This window comes from Poeciliopsis prolifica, unplaced genomic scaffold (genome assembly GCF_027474105.1).
Source record: "Poeciliopsis prolifica strain line A6 unplaced genomic scaffold, Auburn_PproV2 SCAFFOLD029, whole genome shotgun sequence".
Classification (NCBI taxonomy): Eukaryota; Metazoa; Chordata; class Actinopteri; order Cyprinodontiformes; family Poeciliidae; genus Poeciliopsis; species Poeciliopsis prolifica.
The window spans coordinates 3,786,601-3,806,563 of record NW_026562404.1 but is presented as its reverse complement, the minus strand read 5'-3'; positions in this window follow the sequence as shown (position 1 = coordinate 3,806,563).

Here is a 19,963-nt window from a genome sequence, read left to right as displayed (position 1 = left end):
GTGTTGGTGTCCGGTAGTCTGATATAATCCGCCAAAAATGTAATCACGGGCGGTTTCTGTCCGCCTAATTAACCATTTCATTGATATCAGACGTGTTATGTTGGAGCTATCGCCAGATCAAACGGGTCACTCTACGGCCATTTGTTTTCCTTCATTTCATCTGTTTTTCGCTTCTCTTTCTAATTCCACATTTGCACATAGGTCAAGGTGTTTGTTTATCCGATTTTTTCCTGTCAAGCTGAAATGTTTCAGGCGGCTGTAAAAACCACGCAGCCCGTGTTCATGTTGCAGAAAGCCGCGCCGGGGCCTTGGTCGGGAAAACACGAAGATTCCGATTAAAAGACGAATAAAGTTCAACTCGTCCAGGCATCTCTGGCGTTAAAGTAGGAGCAATTTATCTAGATAGTTTATTTGATTTTTATTGTTTCTTTTTTTTAAATTAACGATTCATTCAAATATGCCATTTTTAAGAAATATAAACGTATTTGTTGTCATTAAGCAATCAAACCCTCATTAAAACCGCTGGACACATTTTTGCTCGTTTCACTTTTGGACGATTTATCGCTGGTTAAGATTTGGTCGGGTATTTTAGGGTCTGTCATTCCCCCCCCCCCCCCCCCCCACCTCCCCAATATGTGATAAAAGAAATAAAAGATTAAAGATCAAACATATGGTTTGAATAATTAAAAAAAAAAAGTTTCTCCAGCAGCCGAATGTTTCTAAAAAAAAAATAAATCACTTGTTAAAATCTTAATTATCTGAAGGATGAAATTATGATGCGTCTTTTCTTAAGGAATTGTCTGTCAAATAATAATTAAATACTTATCTTAGAATCGAGCCTATTATTATTATTATTATTATTATTATTATTATTATTATTATTATTATTATTATTATTAACATTATTATTATACAAAGAACTAGAACATTTAAAAATTTTATAATATATGAACATTTAATAAAAAGAAGGATGTATTTAAATTGATGTATGATGTTTAAATATGATGGTAAGTTTTATGATGTATGCTGATAATAACCCACTATTATAAAAAAAACACATTGAAGCTACTGTTGTTAAAATAAGGCAGAGTAAATGAAAAACAATATATTTCAGGAGTAGCTGCAGTTCCTTATAGTAATTCTCATTCAAACACTTAAACATTTCAATCTGTCATAAAGGGTCTGAACACAAAGACTGAAATAGCAAAACATTAACATGAGGATCATATTAATTCCAGTCTGAGGTGAAATTTTAAGTTTGCTTAGTCCGCTGTTTTTGTTTGTTTCTTATGCGAGTGAAGAAAGCTAAATTTTCCTAAACAAAAGAAACAAAAGCATAACAGCAAAATTTGTCCAAGGGCCGTGGTAGAAGATGTGTTATTCTTCCTCCCCATCCAGATTCAATGTGAACACACTGAGACTCAGCATTAGAAGAAAGAGCTTTTGATTCAGATGAGTTATCTCAGATCTGGACGGACCTCATCCAAACACGCTGCACTCACAGGCTTCAGACGTAGCGCCATTCGCTTTTGGGGGGCATCAAAGTTTCTCTGGATACCCGAGGCCGCGCGCTGCTCAGATGATGGACAAGTGGATAAACATGAGGTCCATTTGCTTGGAGAGGCAAGTTCTTTTGCTTTATTTTTTTTCCATTGAGATGCATGAGGTAAAACTGCTCTAGAACAAATACATTGCTAGATTTTTCTGCTCCTGATAAAAGTCTCCAGTTTTTGGTTGATGGAATTGAAATTTGATGGAATTTGTTTTCAAAGTTTTATACTTTCCTTGAACATTGCTCCTTATTGCGAGAAACTTCCAGAAGTTTCTCGCAATAAGGGTGACAGCGGGTGACTTGATTTCTACTAATATTGCATCGATTATCCATAAGATGTGCAGCTGGATGTGTTGATCTCTTGTGAAAGCTTCCAGTCAGATTTGAGCATGTTGTGGACTAACTATTACTACATAGAAAAGCCCAGGACTAAAAATATCAGTGTTCAGATTAACTGAAGCAAGGATCCTTGATGAAATAAAGCAGGCCCTTTGTGTGATCTCCGCCTGTGATGTGTGCAGGTGACAGGTTTAGCCAGGAAAACGCCAGATAAACAGTGTCAACAGTGTGTCACTCTCGCGCTTCCGGTGCCCCTAAACCCATGTTCATCCAGCTTGTCCTGGGCATGACCCTGCACAGGAAATCAGTTCAGCCTGTTCAGAGTCCCAGTTCCCCTTCCTCCTCCTCTTTCTCCTCTTCCTCCTCCACCAGCAGCGGTTCTGGGCACAGAGACCATGGAGAAAGGTGACCCCGCACTCTCACTGCTCGACATGCAGCCCTCAGGCTTCCTCCTGCATGGGACACCTGGCACCCTCCATCTTCAGCACACAAGTGCAGTGCAGGTCAGAATTTTACATACTCTCAAACATTTGGTTGCCATATCTGAGAATAATCCATGAGCCACTGGTTCACGATAGAGAGGTGAACCAGTTTCACTTTCTAGTTTTAATCTCGACTGAAAGGCTCTCCAACTTTTAGGGTTTGATCAAAGGATGGCTAGTGTGTTTTCAAAGGAGTCCAGGTGAGGAGTTTGAAGCCCCAGTTGGCAAGCATGTGGTGATGGGAGCATCATGCCGAGGGACTGTTTCATTAACAGTGGTATAGGAACTTCACACAACTTGAGTGGATTAATGAATGAACAGGAATTAATCCAAATTCTTGAACTTTGCTTCTAATCTCGAGTTAGATGGTGGAACCGTTGGGCGATCCGACAAAACAACGACCACAAAGCGTGTTTTGGAAGGGATGAAGCAGGCTAACGTTATGATTCAGGAATTATCCTCCCTTCAGCTCCATTGAACATGTATGGACTAGGCTGCATAAAGGCTCCCTTCATGCCAATTTATTGTTAATGGTTTAAGTGTTTCTCACAATTCCCAAAGAGACATTATACTAAATATTAGTGTAAGTGTGTGTATGGTCTTTGGTCACAAATTTACATGAATCTTTTTCTGTTCTGAATCTGCAGCCAACATGGTGTATTAATGCCATCAATGCAAATGCTCAGTCTTTTATTAGCGGTATTTAGGCGCTGTTTGTCTGGAAAGCAGAAGGATTTTCCCAGATCAGGCCAGATAAAGTCCAAAATTAAAGTGCACTAAAAAATATAAACTGGGGTTGTTGATTTATTCTACCAGAAACATCTGACAAATACTTTGGAGGTTATTTATTATTTTTGGTTTGTCATTTCAAATATTAAACAATATTTAATTACACATTTACATTTAATGACAGACTTCTTTCTTCTGCCAAATAAGTGCAGAGAAGCTTAAGAGGCTATGCAGTGGTGTGATTCAACTATATTAGAAACACTCTAATGATGAAAAGTGAGGCCTGTTTAAAAACACATGTTATAGTTCGTTTTAAATGCCCTGTCTGAGTAATAACTATATTAATAGATTAGTCTACAAATTGAGAATTTAATATCTGTCTTATTCCTGTTTGCATTATTCAGCTGTAAGATATATGAGTCAAACAATCCACATTTCTACCGTCTTTATAACAGGAAGAGAATATATGTGTGTATATCTTCTCTTCACTCTGTACAGATTTAGAAGAAAGTTTCACAAAATATTAGATTTGCACATTGAGTCTTGTTTTTAAAATTCATTCATATAATTTTAGAATTATATCATTGAAGAGAGCAAAATCAAATAACAAACTAATAATTTGTGACTTATTGCTATCACGGGAGTTTGAAAACGTCTGACCAGAACCGTTTCCGCTCTTCAAAAAGACGAGGATGAGCTGGAAACCTTAACGAAAGGACGAAGGATTTGAGTCGCCGAATAAAGTGGAAGGATTTAACCTTTTATGGTAAGAATTGGTGAGATCTCAAAGCAAGCGGCTGGAGGAAGAAGTTATAAAGTCTGCTCCGCCAGATGAATAGCCTACCAACACAGGACAGGCTGCTCAAACAAGGAACCGCTCTCAACTTCTTCGTCTGGCTGTCACCGCCTGGGGCCTTTCCCCTCGCGTACCGGGTGGCGATTCAACCTGAGGTTTGTATTAGAATAGGAGAAGGATAGCTAATTTAATTACTGGGCCATGAATGCACAGAGATGATCCCATATGTAGAGGCAGTGCTCCTTTCAGAGGCCTCCCTCACATCCTCCGGTGCATGGCCAGAAGCTGCAGATTCAGCTGAGGCCGTGACTGACAGCTGCCGACCTCGGGGTCGGACGGCCGGGCGAGGTGCATTCTGGGAAGCTTGCTGCGGTCTGCTGGAAGTGAGATGGGAAGTGGGGCGGCTGTCCTCTGCCTGACCTCCTGTGAGGCGTCACTACACAGCCCAGAGAGTGTTGGGATCCCCGGCCACAGGACACCAGGGAACAGGCTGGCCACAGTCTCCTAATGAGCAGACAAAGACTTTTCCTCAGAATGTCCTTGAATAAAGATATTTATTCAACCGAGTTTTGGAAAATAGAAGTTTGTCCTTTCTTGTTCCACGGAAGAGTCAAAATACTCCTTCGGATGAGCCCACCAGGGAGTTGTTTTACACTCAAAGACCCTAATGTTTGACGCTGCAATGACAGCATCTGCAGCATTCCTTATTGCACATGTGAAAGCTTATGGCCTGTGATCCATCCATCATTCGCTCTCTGTTAGTTAACTACATCTCTCACTGTTTTTTAACAGCTGTGATCAAGATAAAAACAGAAACAAGGAAAAATATTTAAAGTGATGATTCGGTAATAATTATTCAGAGTGAGTAGAATCAAGAACGAGTTCAGAAGTTACCTTTTTCCGACTTATTTTTCAGTAGAAAATCTTCATAAAGGAGCAGACTAAAGCCCTGACACCCGAGCTGCCCATTAGAGGACAATTCAACCAGCTTTTGCATAGCTTAAAGAGTGACAGATGAGCTCGGCACAGTAGCTCAGACAGAGAAGTAGGCCCACCACTTTAAGCGATCTCCAGACTGTCCTGATAAATGCCTCCCTGTTCCGACGAACTTAATGAGGGACAGGCCCATTCAGCCTCACTCCTTCCTCACAATCTGCAGGAATCTGTAAACACGAACCTCAGCAGAACCATCTGGATGCTGCAGATTTAAGCCCAGCTCCACCGGACACACGGCCGAGCTATGAATAAATAAACCTGATATCTAAACGTGTGTTTAAAACAGGCGTCCAAACACCCACACACACCTCCCCTCGCCCCCAAAATTTGAAAAGTATGTCCAGATGGGGACTGCATGTCAGAGAATATCAGGAGGGTTTTTAAAAATTATTATTATTACTATTATGTGCTATGAAAAAACATAGATATTTAAATAAATAAATAAACAGCTTTCACAGATGAAAACCACAAAGTTCTTAACAGCTGATTTATTTCGTTAATAAATCAATAGAATATTTATCTTCTTTTAAAGGGACAGTATTACATATATATGATAGTTGTTACAAAAATGCTATAGTTTTATAACAAAATATAACTTGTTTTATGTATATATTTAAAATAATTAAATATATATATTAAAAGAAAAATAAATTGACGTTGCAATCTAACACCTTAAAATTCGCCTCTTTCTCTTTAAGGATCTCTTGCTTCTTCTAACACAACATCACAACATTTCTCCATTAAGCTTTTACTTTAACAACTGGGAAGAGGCTGGTATGATCGACTCAGCAGATACGCAGTTCCAACAGGGTTTTGTTAATTGCTGCTGCTGCTGCTAGTCTGGAGGAGCTGAGCGGGAGAGTCGCTGGTGATGGATGGTCTCTGAAGGAGCTTTGTAGAACAGGAGGCACCTGGTGAGACAAAGTGTTTAGCACTACAGGAGATTAAAGGGTTTCTCAAATATGCATCAAAGAATCAAAGCAACGCTCCATCTGTTTTTGATGAGGGGAAAACATTATTAACATTATATAAAGCTCCAAAAAGTCCATTTAGGATATTACTACCTCTTTAAAAAATGTTTGTTCATGTTGTAAACCACCTAAACACTGAGCATTAACTAGTGTTTAGGTAAAATATCTGCTTTTTAAATCTCCTATAAAACTTTGTGTTGGATGGTTTCATTTTTTCAATCCTGCAGCGTCTGCACAGTGAGTGAATGAATACATTTGTTTTTATAGGATATTTAGAGACAGATGTAGGCTAATGGCACCAAAATTTTATTTGATATCAAAATATCAAGGCAGAAATAAATCAGTATTTATTTGACGTTTTGCTCTAAAAATGCTACAGCTCGTGTGTCCCCTGTGGGTAATTTCTGAATTGAGTTCAAAATCGTGCAGCTGTGATTTATAACAAGCTACTGAAAACCGATCGACAAAATATACTTCATTTAATTAGCTTTATATGCCATCATTCAATAAAATCGGGCCAGTGTTATTCTAGTTATGATTTAGACATTCAATTCATTTGACGGGAGAAAACAGATTTTTAAACGTTTCATATACTTTGTAAATTATTCTTGTTAAAAGCAAAGGGACCTTGAATCTATCGTTTGTACTGCAAGTCCAAACTGCACAGCCATACTTAATGAACTACAATATAAAGAGGCTCATTTGTTATATTTATAGAACCTTTTGAAAATAACAACCTGTAATCAGGTATAAAATATGCCTCTCATTAAGCCCACATTTCTGAATTGTGCTTTGTCTGTTGGTCTGATGTACAATTGTATTTTCATTGGCTGTAAGTGAAACATCACAATTTTATTACATTTACAGTGAAGGATTATAACTATAATTAATATTATATATGAGTTTATAACATTATACATGCAAGTATAAAATTTAAATCATTTCAGTAAATGTCTGTATAAACACTTGTTTCTATCCAAAATGGCTCAGTGACTGTCAGGGTTCCTGGGTCGCTGTGAGTGCGAGTGTTGCATCTTTTCCAGCGAAGATCTTGGTGGAGAACCTGGGCGGCCTTCACAGCTGGAGCTCATCAGAGTACTAAAGGAGCAGCAGAGCCTTCACTCAGTGCTGGATGACTGATGTTTACTGGTAGTCTTTTCTCCTCCTGTGGATCCTACCTGCAGGTTACCTGCCTTCCTGCTCTGCTGTTCCCCCCCTGCTCCACTCTGCTCCATAAGACCTCTGGCTCGCTATGTCACCACCTTCCTCGCACTTGTCTCAGGAATCGTCATCAACCACGCAGGACCCTGGACACCTTTCCCCCAAGCTTCACCCAAGACCATTCTAAAGCAAGCTGTCTCCTAGACCTAGTGCATCTCAGATCAACTCATTTGAGGCCACCAGTCACCCCACTCTCGTTTCATACGCCACCGATCACGTGATGCTTACCACTCCCCAGAAAGATCAAGAAGAGCTGTCAATAGTTGCTTGATCTTTTGAAAATAAAGCTAATTCCTTAACTTGGACTTTGTTGATTCTGCATGTGGGTCAGAAAGTTGAAACTGAACATGCCAGTGACATTGGATAGCATCTGTGAACATACATTTTTAAGCCTTATGATGAGCAAATATATAAGAAATTGAATTTTGGTCATAGACTTTAAGTGTTCATTGTGGAAGTGCTTTGACTTGAGTAACTCATATTGTATATTCAAGCTTGTTGTCCTGCTTGAAGATGAATTTCATTCAGGTTTTCTTCCAGGTCTGCCCAGAGTGTGGCTCCGTCCACCCATCACCTCTCAGCTGCTATCTCTGCTGAAGAAAAACGTTCCCACAACACGATGCCGACAAAAAAAAAAACAACAGTATTCGAATACTTCTGTACAGATACTGTAATGGGATACATGCAAATTAAAAAGTGCAAAAGATAAATTAAGTTTTACCCGGGATACCCTCGCTGAAATAGGTTTTTGCTCCATCTTTTGCTCCATCCATTTGAGAGGCAGATTGTCATCTTAGATGTGGCTCGGCTTCTTGTTCTCCTGAACGCTGAATGCCAAACCCCCTGGTGCAGGGCAGCTCTTTGTTCCTGTCCAATCAGACACAGCTGTACAAGCCAAACTCCACAGAGATAGCTGGGGTCAATCTCCAAGCGGATGCTCCGGCTCATCCTGCTACCGATGCCCTGAGGGGATGGGTACAGAGTGCGACCCCCCTCCCCTCATCGAACAGCCACCCAGACACTGGCCATAACACCCTCCTTCAGCTACTGCAGCTGTGGTGACTAGACTGACTAACCTGAAAAGAGCTGACTCATGCTTCACTTTCTTATTTTTATAATTGCATATTTACAAATAAAGGAATCTCCAGCATTCGTTCTTTTGCTTTGCCTTCACTCCTCATTCTTAATCTGAATCGGGGCAATATGAGGATATCTATAAGACGGGCTGACAGCTTTAAGAGGCCCGTCTGTGCGACGCGGCTTTGTAGGGTGGAACCAGACAAGCATGGCGAATTGGACTGAGAGGAGTTCCACACAGACAGGACATCTGAGCTTTTCAGGCTGTTTAGGAAAAAGAAAGAAGCAATATGACCTTGGGGGCTGAAGTGGCTGGATAGAAAATAAACTGTTTGGAATTACTCTGCACATCAAGGAATAGAAAGCAGCTGCAAAACTCTGAGCGCACACAGTTGATTTCTCAGTGATATGGAAAAAGCTTTCAGCAGACACATCACACTAACCTCTGGGCTCAGAGCGCAAAAGCATGAGTTGTAATGTTTTCAACATGTTCTCCATGTCTTTAAAGCAGATAAAGATCCCCCAGCAGGTTTAGTAGAACCTGCTGGGGACTCAGGTTCTGCTGAAACTGACTTTTTCCTTCAGTGAAAGGAACTCTGGTCTGCAACACATGAAACGGGGTGCTTAATTGAGATAATTTATACATAACCATGGATTAGCAAAGTCTGTGGATTTTGGTAATGATAGTAAGGGGGTGGTGCTTGAGCGCTGTAATAAATTACACACAGGTGTGTCTAAGTCTGCACCACGTTTCAGGCAAATCTAATTTAGGGCTACCTCACAGCAGATACATTTTCACTTCCTACCAAAGGATCCTTTCACCAAGCAACCCAAGGAAGTCTGATGGATATCCAGGAGTCACAACTCTTCTGATCCATTTGACCCTTTCACAGAGAAACAACTCATCTACCTATAAACTAAGTAGAAGGAGGGAGTTGAGGCGTTTCCCTGCTAGATGTACTGTTTGAAACTCTCGGCCAGTTCTCATCAATAGTGTCTTTAAACTCGGATATATGTTGCGGGGGGAATTATTGCCAAGCATGGTTAGGTGAAAATCATTTATTTAATATCATTCATGACACGAGAGCCTCAAAAACTCATGAACAGATCAGATTAAAGATCAGAGTGGGATCTGACTACAGGCAGAAAACACAACAGGTTTATATGGAGGACAAAAGACACAGCAGAGTAATAAAGTCATAGGGTTTTACCTTTAGAATGAAAAAAATCCCACCACATATTGAAAATAAGCACAAGTGTTGCATCAATAAATAAACTTATTTGAATTGATTTTTCTCTTTTTTACTGAACAGACATGTCAAAATAACTATATTTAATTGCACCGTATATGGACACAGATTTCTATCATATTCACCCCATTCCTCCTTATCACAGGGGAAAAATGACATTCTAAAACTTAAAAATTAAAAAAGATAAAATGAGTAAATCAATAAAAAAATAACCTCAATCTACAGTCTGACGTATTTAAAGTTTGTGATGGCCTGTTGGTAATCATTGACCATTTGGAGTACCTGGAGGGACAATCAAGGAGAAACAATCTGGTTATCGACAGAATTGCTGAGTCATCAAACGAGACTTGGGCGGAGACGGCGGAGAAAGTGAAGACAGTTCTGTCTGAAAAGTTAAACCTGCAACACGAGCTCGAGATGGAGAGAGCTCACGGCACTGGGAATCTAAAACGCATTTTTATGAAATGCAGTGCACACACCATAAAAGGAGAACTTAAATCCTATCTCAGGTAAAATGGTATGTTTATAAAATAAAACTGTTGTTCAGAGTCCTAACTGTAGGTTAAAGAAACAGATGATTAGCACTAAAATGTACACATTACTGTTTTTCTAGTTCTGCAAAATTGAATTAAAATTTGAATGTACGTCATTAAAACACAAATTTGATCTGAGATGCAAAATTGATGACAGAATAGTTAAAAAGAAAAGCTTTTCTATTATGAAGCACTGCTTCACTGTCCATAAATTGTACAGTTAAACATATATATATATATATATATATATATATATATATATATATATATATATATATATATATATATATATAAATTAATTCTGTCATTAATTTTATAAACATCGTTTGTGTCTTCTTTATGCATTGCTGACAAACAATGAAGTTATACATTCCTCTGTCGGATTTACATTTATAATTGTTTTCACTCAAACAAAAAGTTTCTCTTGCAGAAAATGAGTTATCATTGAAAACAGTGTCAATTTTGTCAATTTTGGAAGACAAAATTTGTTTTTATTTGTAGTGGAAAATTATTTCTAACTCTTTCAATAGACAGGGAAAATCTTTATTTGCAATAAATCAATAATTTTTTTTCCTATAAGTGCAGCTTTCAGGACGTTTCCTCTGGCATTTTGATCATTTATTTTTGACCATGATGTCCAAGTCTTTGCTGCTGGATGCTCTCCATGCCATCACCCTAATCTTTAGCTTCCTTCATTGATTCTCCATCAGATTCAAGTCGGTATTTTGTCTGGTCCACTACAAAATGTGGCTTTTTAGCTCAGTTGCCTGCATGAGATAAGTAATCACTCACATGATGAATTTGATGCTTTGGAAAAACTTTTAGGTCCACGACCACCATGGCAAGACAGAATCTGTAATCATGAGAATGGCCGGCAACCCCACAGTTTGGAGACCTGACAATGAACTCTGGGCGACCAGCCGCCCCCCAGACAGCCTCCCCTCTGGTCCTGACCGTCCGTAATGCAGCCTTTGCCTGGGGACCGATCACCCTGGCTGCCCTCTTCCTCTCCTTCTCTCTCAGTGCCCTCGTGCTCGCTCTCTTCCTCTGGTTTTCTCGCTCTCCATGCTCTCATTACACACTCCTTTCAAGAGCTCGCTGTGTCACCAGACTGATTAAAACAAACACTGACCCTATTTTCATATCTAATCCAATTGTGCCCCTTTTTTCCCTTCTCCCCAGCCCTGGAGCATGCAGGGTATTAGGTGTCCCTGGAGCCATGGGAGCCCCCTTCTGTGACTGATCTTAGATTTCAAACACTCAGGAAAATTACATATGGTGGGCAAACAGTCAATAAAGTCTTATTAGACTCCACTGTTGCACTGATAGACGCAGGATTTAGTTAGTGTATTTCTTCAAGCATGATTGTTGTCAGTATAACAATCATGAATAAAATCTGCTTGTAAAGTTCACACATTTATCCCTAATGTCAGACGTAGAAGGAGAAGAAGAAGAAGAAGAAGTGGGTCCATTGAAGTCTAAACTCTGACGGAGAGAATGCCACTGTTTGTTGTTGAATTATTTGGGGCATGTTGCTCTCAGGTCAGGACTTTACCTTTGACCTGAAAGGAAAAGATTCAACAGCAGAAGACTGTGTTTGTCCCGCAGACTGGAGGTCCTATTGAACTCAGTGTGTCTTCATGGTGCTTTGACCAGGCTCCTTTTGGACCCTACTAATGTTTATTGTCTTACTTGTTGCATCTTCTTACTGTTCCCCAGGAAGGTTTCATATTCTGAAGTATTTTTATAGCATGTAATACACCCATGGACCAATTTTCAACCTACAAAAGCATTAAAGTCCCTTCACTTCTCTAAGTCTGTGATGTTGTTACATCACAGATTATTCTAAATAAAAATATAGCTTACTCTTACATTTTTGTAGAGTACGTTCTCTGATCTTTGTTCTTTTATTGATGGATAAGCAGTAAATAGATAATATGTTATCGAAGGATGTTTGGTAGTAATCGTAGCTTTATCTCTTTTTGATGTGTCTTTTTAAAACTGACACATCTATTCACACTCAGGCAGCCTGATTACATCAGCAGACAGACACTTTTAGCTCTTACCAGAAACATTAAGAAATTAAGCAGGCTGATTCTGTCTGAAGCCACTCCTGTCTGTCCCTGCCGTACAGACCTGATTGATGAAATGCAATACCAGAGGCAGACATTTTGGACGCCTCTCCTATCTACACAAGGAAACAATAGAGCTTCACCTCAGGGACCATTGAGTTCAAGGCCACTTGTAAGAACAAAAACATCCTCCTCTCTTCTCAGCATGTTCTGGAGTTTTGGTGGTTCCAAATGTCTTCTTATTCCAGGTGGCAGAAGTCTGGAACCACAGAGAAATAATAGAGACGATAAACTCTGTTATTGAGTTATGTCTAACATTGTGTAACTCAACATGTCAAACATTCGATCCACATCTCCCCAGTCCTGAAGCCCTCAGTTTATAAATTGCTGAATGGCTTGGCATCAAAATACATTAAAGAACTGTTCTTGTTGTTGTTGCATCAACCTTCCAGACCGCTCAGGTCTCCAAACACGGAGAAGCAACATTCATTTTTAAGCTCTTCCGATCTGGAGCACATGGCCAGAAGATGCTGAAACACTGAGTTCCTTTAAATCAAAGCTAAAAATATATTTGTGGAAGCTGTCTTTGCTCAATAACAGCCTGATGTTATTGAAATGTTATCCGTTCCCTTATTTTGTCCCTGCTGTGTCATGGGTTTTTTTCCGTTGTTATTTTATTTTGTTCTAATCATGTGTGGTACTTGGAATTGCCTGGTCGTCTTAAACTCTCAATAGAAATAAAACAGCCTCACCTTTTGTTGCTTTGACACAAACCTATCTCTGTCCACAGACAATATATCGGACATGTTACAGACTTAATTTAACTCTAGTTTTCTGCAATAGAATAACAACACAGAACAGATGCCATGAATATAAAGATAAAGAAAAACACATTTTCAGGTATTATAGTATGTTTTTTTTAATAAAATATTTTAGATTGCGGAGAAGTGAACACACTTGTGTAAATGCTCTCCCAGTTGGCAAAGCACAAAGATAAACTTAAAAAAAAATTATTAAAGTGGAGGAATGTGAAAATTTCTGGTGCCACTGTCTGCTGTTGATGAATAATTGTGGAGGTCACTGGTGTCAGATGACTGCAAGTAAATAAATAAAAGGGTTTTTTAATGCTATAAAAACAAAAGAGAAAGGAAAATACAAGATGTCCCACAGACCGTTATGAGAACATGTCTCTGAAAGGTATCACTGCGTAAAACAATGACACAACGACGTCTTCATTTAATAATTTTCCTTCTCTGCTTCCATGATATTAGTGTAGCAAGAGACCCAAATAAAGCCCGGTGTCAAAAGTCAGGATGCTGTGGACACACTGATCAAATCATGTCATAATGACGTCTGAAAGTCGCACACTGAAGCCTCAGTGATCCCGGCGGTGCCATCTAGTGGCTGCGTGCAGAACTACACCACAGCTTTTAAAAGACTACTCTTGCAATGCACAGATAGAAGTATTCAGAATGATTCCTGCTATATGATGTGACTGTGTGGGAGTTACTGTTACCAACAGAGCAAGTGTCAGATTTATTGAGATGCAAGGACCAAGATGTACAACAAAGAAAGTCCAGAGGATGACTCAGTTACAAACCTTCACAGTCAGACAGACAGCTACCCAGACAGACATCTTCAGCCATCTTTCATTAAACAATTCTCCCAGCCAAGGCCTCGTGAAGGATGATCTTTCACCTACGAAGGCAACCATTTGTTCTCCCTGTTTATCACTGACAGGACTTTGGAGCAAAACATTCATAGGTTGAAATGCTTTACTGTTCATGCCAATAATTACTTCAGAAAATGGTTGTGGAGCTCAGAGCGAAGGCAGCTTTATGGAGCCCAGAACTGTTAATCAAACCCGCAGACAAGCCGCGTTTTATGAGCAGGTCGGCTGCCGTTTATGGCTTCGGTGGCAGCTTATTGTCATCTATCATAAATTCAGCAGCTGCTAACCTCACAAATACTCCCTTTTATTGCATGAATTATTTTCACGTCAGTTGGCCTTTCTGATCAGCTTCCCAAAGACATCGTGAGAAATAAAAAGAATCATTTCCTGTGCAGGAAGACTTTTGCTTGGCTTTACAAAAGAAGAGCAACTTTGAAAGAGACATCAAGCTCCTGCCATCCTGTGCTGAAATCAATGATGAGACTGAGTGTGAAGAAAACAGGACAATAAATGAACTGCAGGTTGAAGATGAGATAAGAGTGAAGCCGCGGCCAGTGATAATTGATGAAGGCCACAGGGAGATGGTAGGGAGCGGGTCGTTTGTCTTGTTCTGGAGAATAGTGGTGTTACAGATGGACCTGTCTGCTGACGGAGCTGCCAGATGAGACCGTGTTCAATTTGTCACTGTAATAGTTGGCCTTGATGAAGACGAGGATCTAGACGGGAGGAAAAACTTAACCATGATAAGCAGAGCAGACATTTTCTGAGCTGACGATGCCTTGATGAGGCCTAAATTATTATCATTATTCTTATTCTTATTCTTATTCTTATTCTTATTCTTATTCTTATTCTTATTCTTATTCTTATTCTTATTCTTATTATTATTAGTATTATTATTATTATTATTATTATTATTATAATCCATCCATCCATTGTGTTTACCTGTTTGTCCTTGCATGACCAGAATTGTGTCTAATTGTGTCTTTTGCTCTTTCTTTTTTCTTGGTTACAGCTCATGTTTTTCTTCTTTTATCTGAGACATTATGTTTTTTATGTTTTTTTCAAAGTTTGTGTACATTTGGGATTTTTTAAAATCTGTGTTCTCTGTTTTTCTTGTAAAACACTTGGCTTTATCTTAACATACCGATAGACTTGCTTTCTTCTGTCCTCTAGAAACAGGATTTTATGAAGCTTTCTTTCAACGACAGCTGTCTTTTTGATACTTTTCATAAAGGCCGGAGTTGTTGATTGCACAACTAATAGTTGGTCTGTCAACAAACTCGATCCATTTGGATTTTCAAATGATAGCTAAAGTGGTGCATAGAAAATGTTGAAAGATTGGGCTTTTGTTTGATTACCTAACTCTGCCTTAAACTTCTTCACAACTTTCTCCCTGACCTGTCACAACTGTGCCCTGGTAAACATGCGATTCCTTCACAGAGCAATTAGATTTCTGGAATAAAGTACATATTTTATTCCACAAATGGTTGCAAAATTTGTGAAAAATAAAAAAGCAAATTCATATCTTCTGTCCATGAACGCTAGAAGAGCATTTTGTACTGCTGCCCTGGTTGCCACTCCCTGCTGCAGCCCAGATGGCTGCAAAGCTTTCCCTCGACAGCAGAGGCCTCAGCAGCCGGAGCCGACAGCCGGAGAGCACGGAGGGAGGAGGGAGGATTACCACACTGTTTGCTTTCAAACCAAAACCCAATAAAAGGGACCAATCAATGCGTAATAAATGTGTCAATGCTGCTCCAAATAAACCATTTTATGTTCAACTCTTTTAATGTTAGAGCACTTACCATGTCAAGTTGTATCCAATTGTTTCTCTCTTTTATTCACAAATGTACATCAACTGAACACCTCTGGTGGACATTTTGCTGTTATAACGATTCTGCCCAGTAGAGGGCACTACAATACCACAAAAGCTCATTTTAAATTATTAAAATGACATAATTTTTTCATGTTTTTATTATTATATGACTGATCATCTGAAATATACACCAATGTGGAAAGAAAGCAATAATCCAAAACAAATAATGAATAAAGAAACTTCAGTCAGATTGTGGTGAGAACGTTAAAAACAAAATTTGAAGGAATTTGTGAGAGTAAAAAAATAGGAGTGTGTAAATGCAGTTAGCTTGAAAACATTTTACAAAACAACAATACAGACTGAAATCTTTGCATTCTCTGCTCCTAATAGCTCTGCAGCATTTGGTTTGTTTCAGGCTGGTTAACCAAGACGAAGAGGCTAAAAACAAGGCAAGTCTGGTTATAAAGCTGTACAAAGTATCATCTGCTGCCACTCTCTCTCACACACTCTCACACACACAGGCACACACACCTATAAGCCCAGTGGAGGTTTTTTGATGAAACTCCAGCAGACAGGGTCACAACAAGCAGAGTGCGAGTGTTTCATTCGCACTTCTTTATGTAATTACAGAAAAGTCGGTGCATTCTACCCCCCAGAGCAGAGGGCTGCCCTCCTGGCTCCGCTCACAGAGGATTAGTCACTGTGAGGTGGCAGGGAAGGGCTGCTTGCATGATGTGAGGTGGACTTTTCACGGGCCACTGACTGGGGCTCTGCAATTATAGTTATGTTCATGTCACCGTGTCCACAGAAAGAAAACAAATCTATTGGCTATTAAAGAAAGGAGACGATAACATTTGTAAAACATAAAATAAAATAATAATAATAATAATAAATCTCCAGTTAAATTCTTTGTTTTTCTATTGATTCGTTCATGGCTCACATTAGCAACATAGAGCTGAAGTTCACAGTTTTATGCTTTACAAAAATATGTAGACTTCAAAAAATATTTAAAATTCATTTTTGTCACATTCTGGTTCTTCCTTTCTAAAATCAGTCCAAGAGGTTAAAAACAACACCCAACTTTTTTTTTCTGGAAATAACTTGTACAATGGCTGCTAGAAAACACAAGTGTTTCACTGTTGTTTATTATTTATATATTTTTAATCTTCTTTAGGTTTGTGTTGTTTTTGCTGAAGGTGAGTGCTTATTTTGTTACATGTTTTGTCATTGCATTTAATACTTTTTAGCCTTTAATTTCTGTCAGTGTGCTACACACTTTGTTTGACATGGGACCAAATCAACTGGGCTGGATATCTGGATCAGCTTGAAGTCCAAATCCAGATTAAAGATGAACATTCTCACTTTGAGTATATGACACTTCGTCCATTTGTCCATGGATTCTTCTTTGGATGAGGGCTAAGTTAGTTTTAGTTTTTTGTTCCCTGAATCAAATTTCTTTTGGGGGAGGGACGGGGGAAACCTTGTGAATGATGCTCCATCTTGCTGAGTAGAACATCAGTTAGCACCAGATTGCTTCTGGATTCTTTGGGAAAGTTGAACTTTGAAATGTATGATACATTCAAGATAAAATTATTTGCTTTTCTTATCGGCAGTGATTAAAACTTGACTGATTTCTGGATGTGCGCATGCAAAACACATGGTGACGTTTACCTTTTCTTCTCAAATAAGCAATTTTATTTGATTTGGACAGAAAACAACTTTGCTCCAGTCACCTGCTGTTCTACCTGCAAAATGTCAGGTGGAGTAGTGGCTTTTTGATGCCCTTCATAACACCAAGCCAGGTGGCTCTGATTTACTGTGCAGAAACATCCAAACCCCTCGAAGGTTTCACCAACAACTGCTGAATTTCTCTTTTTGAAGCGTGTAATGATGTGGTGACGGAAAGTGGATCCATTTGTGGAGGCGATTAGTTTTCATTAAGTTCATTTTCTTGAACTTTGCCGTTAGCTGTGTTTCACATAATTGTTGCCAGTGGAATATCTAATCCCTCTTCATAGGAGCCTAAATGCCATTTAAAGTGAAAAGACACAAACAGAAGAATTGGCATTTTGAACTAACAAGATTTCTGTCAAATTTTAGAACGCTTGCCATCGATTGTTTGGCCAATGATGCTGATTGACGCGCACAACAACAACACATGGAAATGGTATATTTAAGAAAAACAGATTCATTGATGTGGTAATCCTGCTGACGTAATAAGTCCTCTGATCTATTTTCAGCTGCTACTTCCCACACGTCCTCAAACATACATAACCACACAGCACAACGACTATAAAGAATAATGTGAAGCTCTGCCTTGTTATTTGAGTAAATATGGGGACATGGTCTCAGAACCACAATGGCTTAATTGATTTATAATAGCTACGTTCAGATTGTTTTCGCTGTTCCTTATTCTTGTATCTCTTTTAAATAATCTTTCAGCCAAGTTTGAAGAAAAATTGAATCATCATTTTCTTCAGGCATTGCCATCTTATTTCCTGATTCTCCTCATTGATTTTTGTGACTGCACATACATCAAAGGTGTCAATACTAATGGCTCTGCTCTCCTGGTCGTGACTTTTGTGTTTATTTCTTTCTCTGAAGAAGTGGAGAGCAGCTTTAGCCACGGCTAATGAGGTTCTTGTCAGCTGTGCAGCCGGGACGGGCTATTAAAGAGAAGTAGAGGATGGAGAGAGATGGAATACAAATGATTTAGATGTCCTTGAACATGAGGATGAATACAGCCTGCTTTTTAAAAGAAATCATTTGTATATTTCTACGGGTTTGAACTGTTACAGCTTTGTTGTCATTCAACAAGAAGAATCCAGCAAACAGTCATGGGACTTGCCAGCGACTGCCCTCACACGCCCAGAGGGGAGCGGGCAAGGTGTCAGCACACTGATGGATTCTGGGACAAGCCACTAGCAGGTGGCTAAAGGGGGAGCAGAGAGAATGAGTTGGATCATGAAAAGCCAACGAGGCTCAGCTGCACAGAAACACCCCTCGAGACAAGGAACAGGTTTTGCCCGTAGGTTTTCGTCAGCATGTTTAATTTGTGACCTGGCAACCTGGTTCTCCTGAGACCAGGGGGGGGGCCGGGGCTGATACGTCGCAGATGAAGAGTGAGACATCCTGCAGTATCATCTGCGATATATATATATATATATATATATATATATATATATATATATATATATATATATATATATATATATATATATATATATATATATATATATATATATATATATATATATATATATACTAAACATAAAAACAACTCCTTCTTTAATTGCATTTAAGCTGAAGGATAACTTTCCATCTGAGTGAGCAGTGGATTCTTTATGCAATCCTAAGTTAAATGTCAGATATTCTTTCAAAGGACATTTCATGACTGCATTCACCTTATGTGATTCTGATGCTTTGTGAAGGTATTCACCTTTGACTTTTTTGCATTTTACCATGTTACCACAAAAGTCATTGCATTCATCAGAATTTGATGATCAACACAAAGTGGTGTTTTTGTTTTTTTTCAAAATAAAATCTTAAAGGTGTGTATTGCCCTTTCAAATCCGGTGCATAAAATTCTGTTTGATCGATATTGCCTCCAGAAAATATTTAAAAAATGATTTTCACAGGTGTTCTCCACTGGCTTCACCTAAAAAAAAGCATGGAAATCTCTGACTCCAAAGCAAAGTTGGTAGAGACCTGGCCCAAAAGACTTTCATTGTACCAAAAGGTGGATCCACAAAGCTCTGACTCACAGGCAGCTGAATTCAAATATGCATCACGATGTTTCAGATTTTTGTTTGTATTCAAAACGTAAAAACCACAAACCATTTTCCTGTCTCTTGACTTGAATAACGAGTTCAATTCAAAGGGTATTATTGCTTTAGCGAAGTGTTGTACTATTAAAAAACATGATTGAGAACCAATATGTAGAATGTAATTTGTTTGTCCAGTTTGACTAAAGTGACCATGTTGACAATTTTACTGACTGTCACCTGATGACGTAAGATAAAATTGCCTGTTTGAGTCTCAGGCCTTGCGTTTCAGGTGGCTGAGACTCAAACAGGCATTTTATAAACATTTTATTTTTATAAAATAAAATGTCCCTTCCCTCTGAAAATCATGGCTCTGTTCTACATGTGCGGCCCCATACATGATGTCAAACAGACTTTCAGAGGACAATACATGACTTGAATTTATTATGTACCTGGAGAAGACTTCAGATAAGCCTCTGTTTACAGGCTGTTTAGCTGTCTGACTTCACAGAACTAAGCCTCGATAAATGGTCCTTCGGAGAGCTGCAAATCACAGCCCAGTCTGATGCCTCATTAGCCCTCCATTCTGCGGCCTACTTTAACAGAGTGTGAAACATTAGGAATGCATCCAAGAATCTCACCGCCTTTACTTCTTTAACCGCCCTGACAGCATTGTAAAAATACAAATAAAATCAC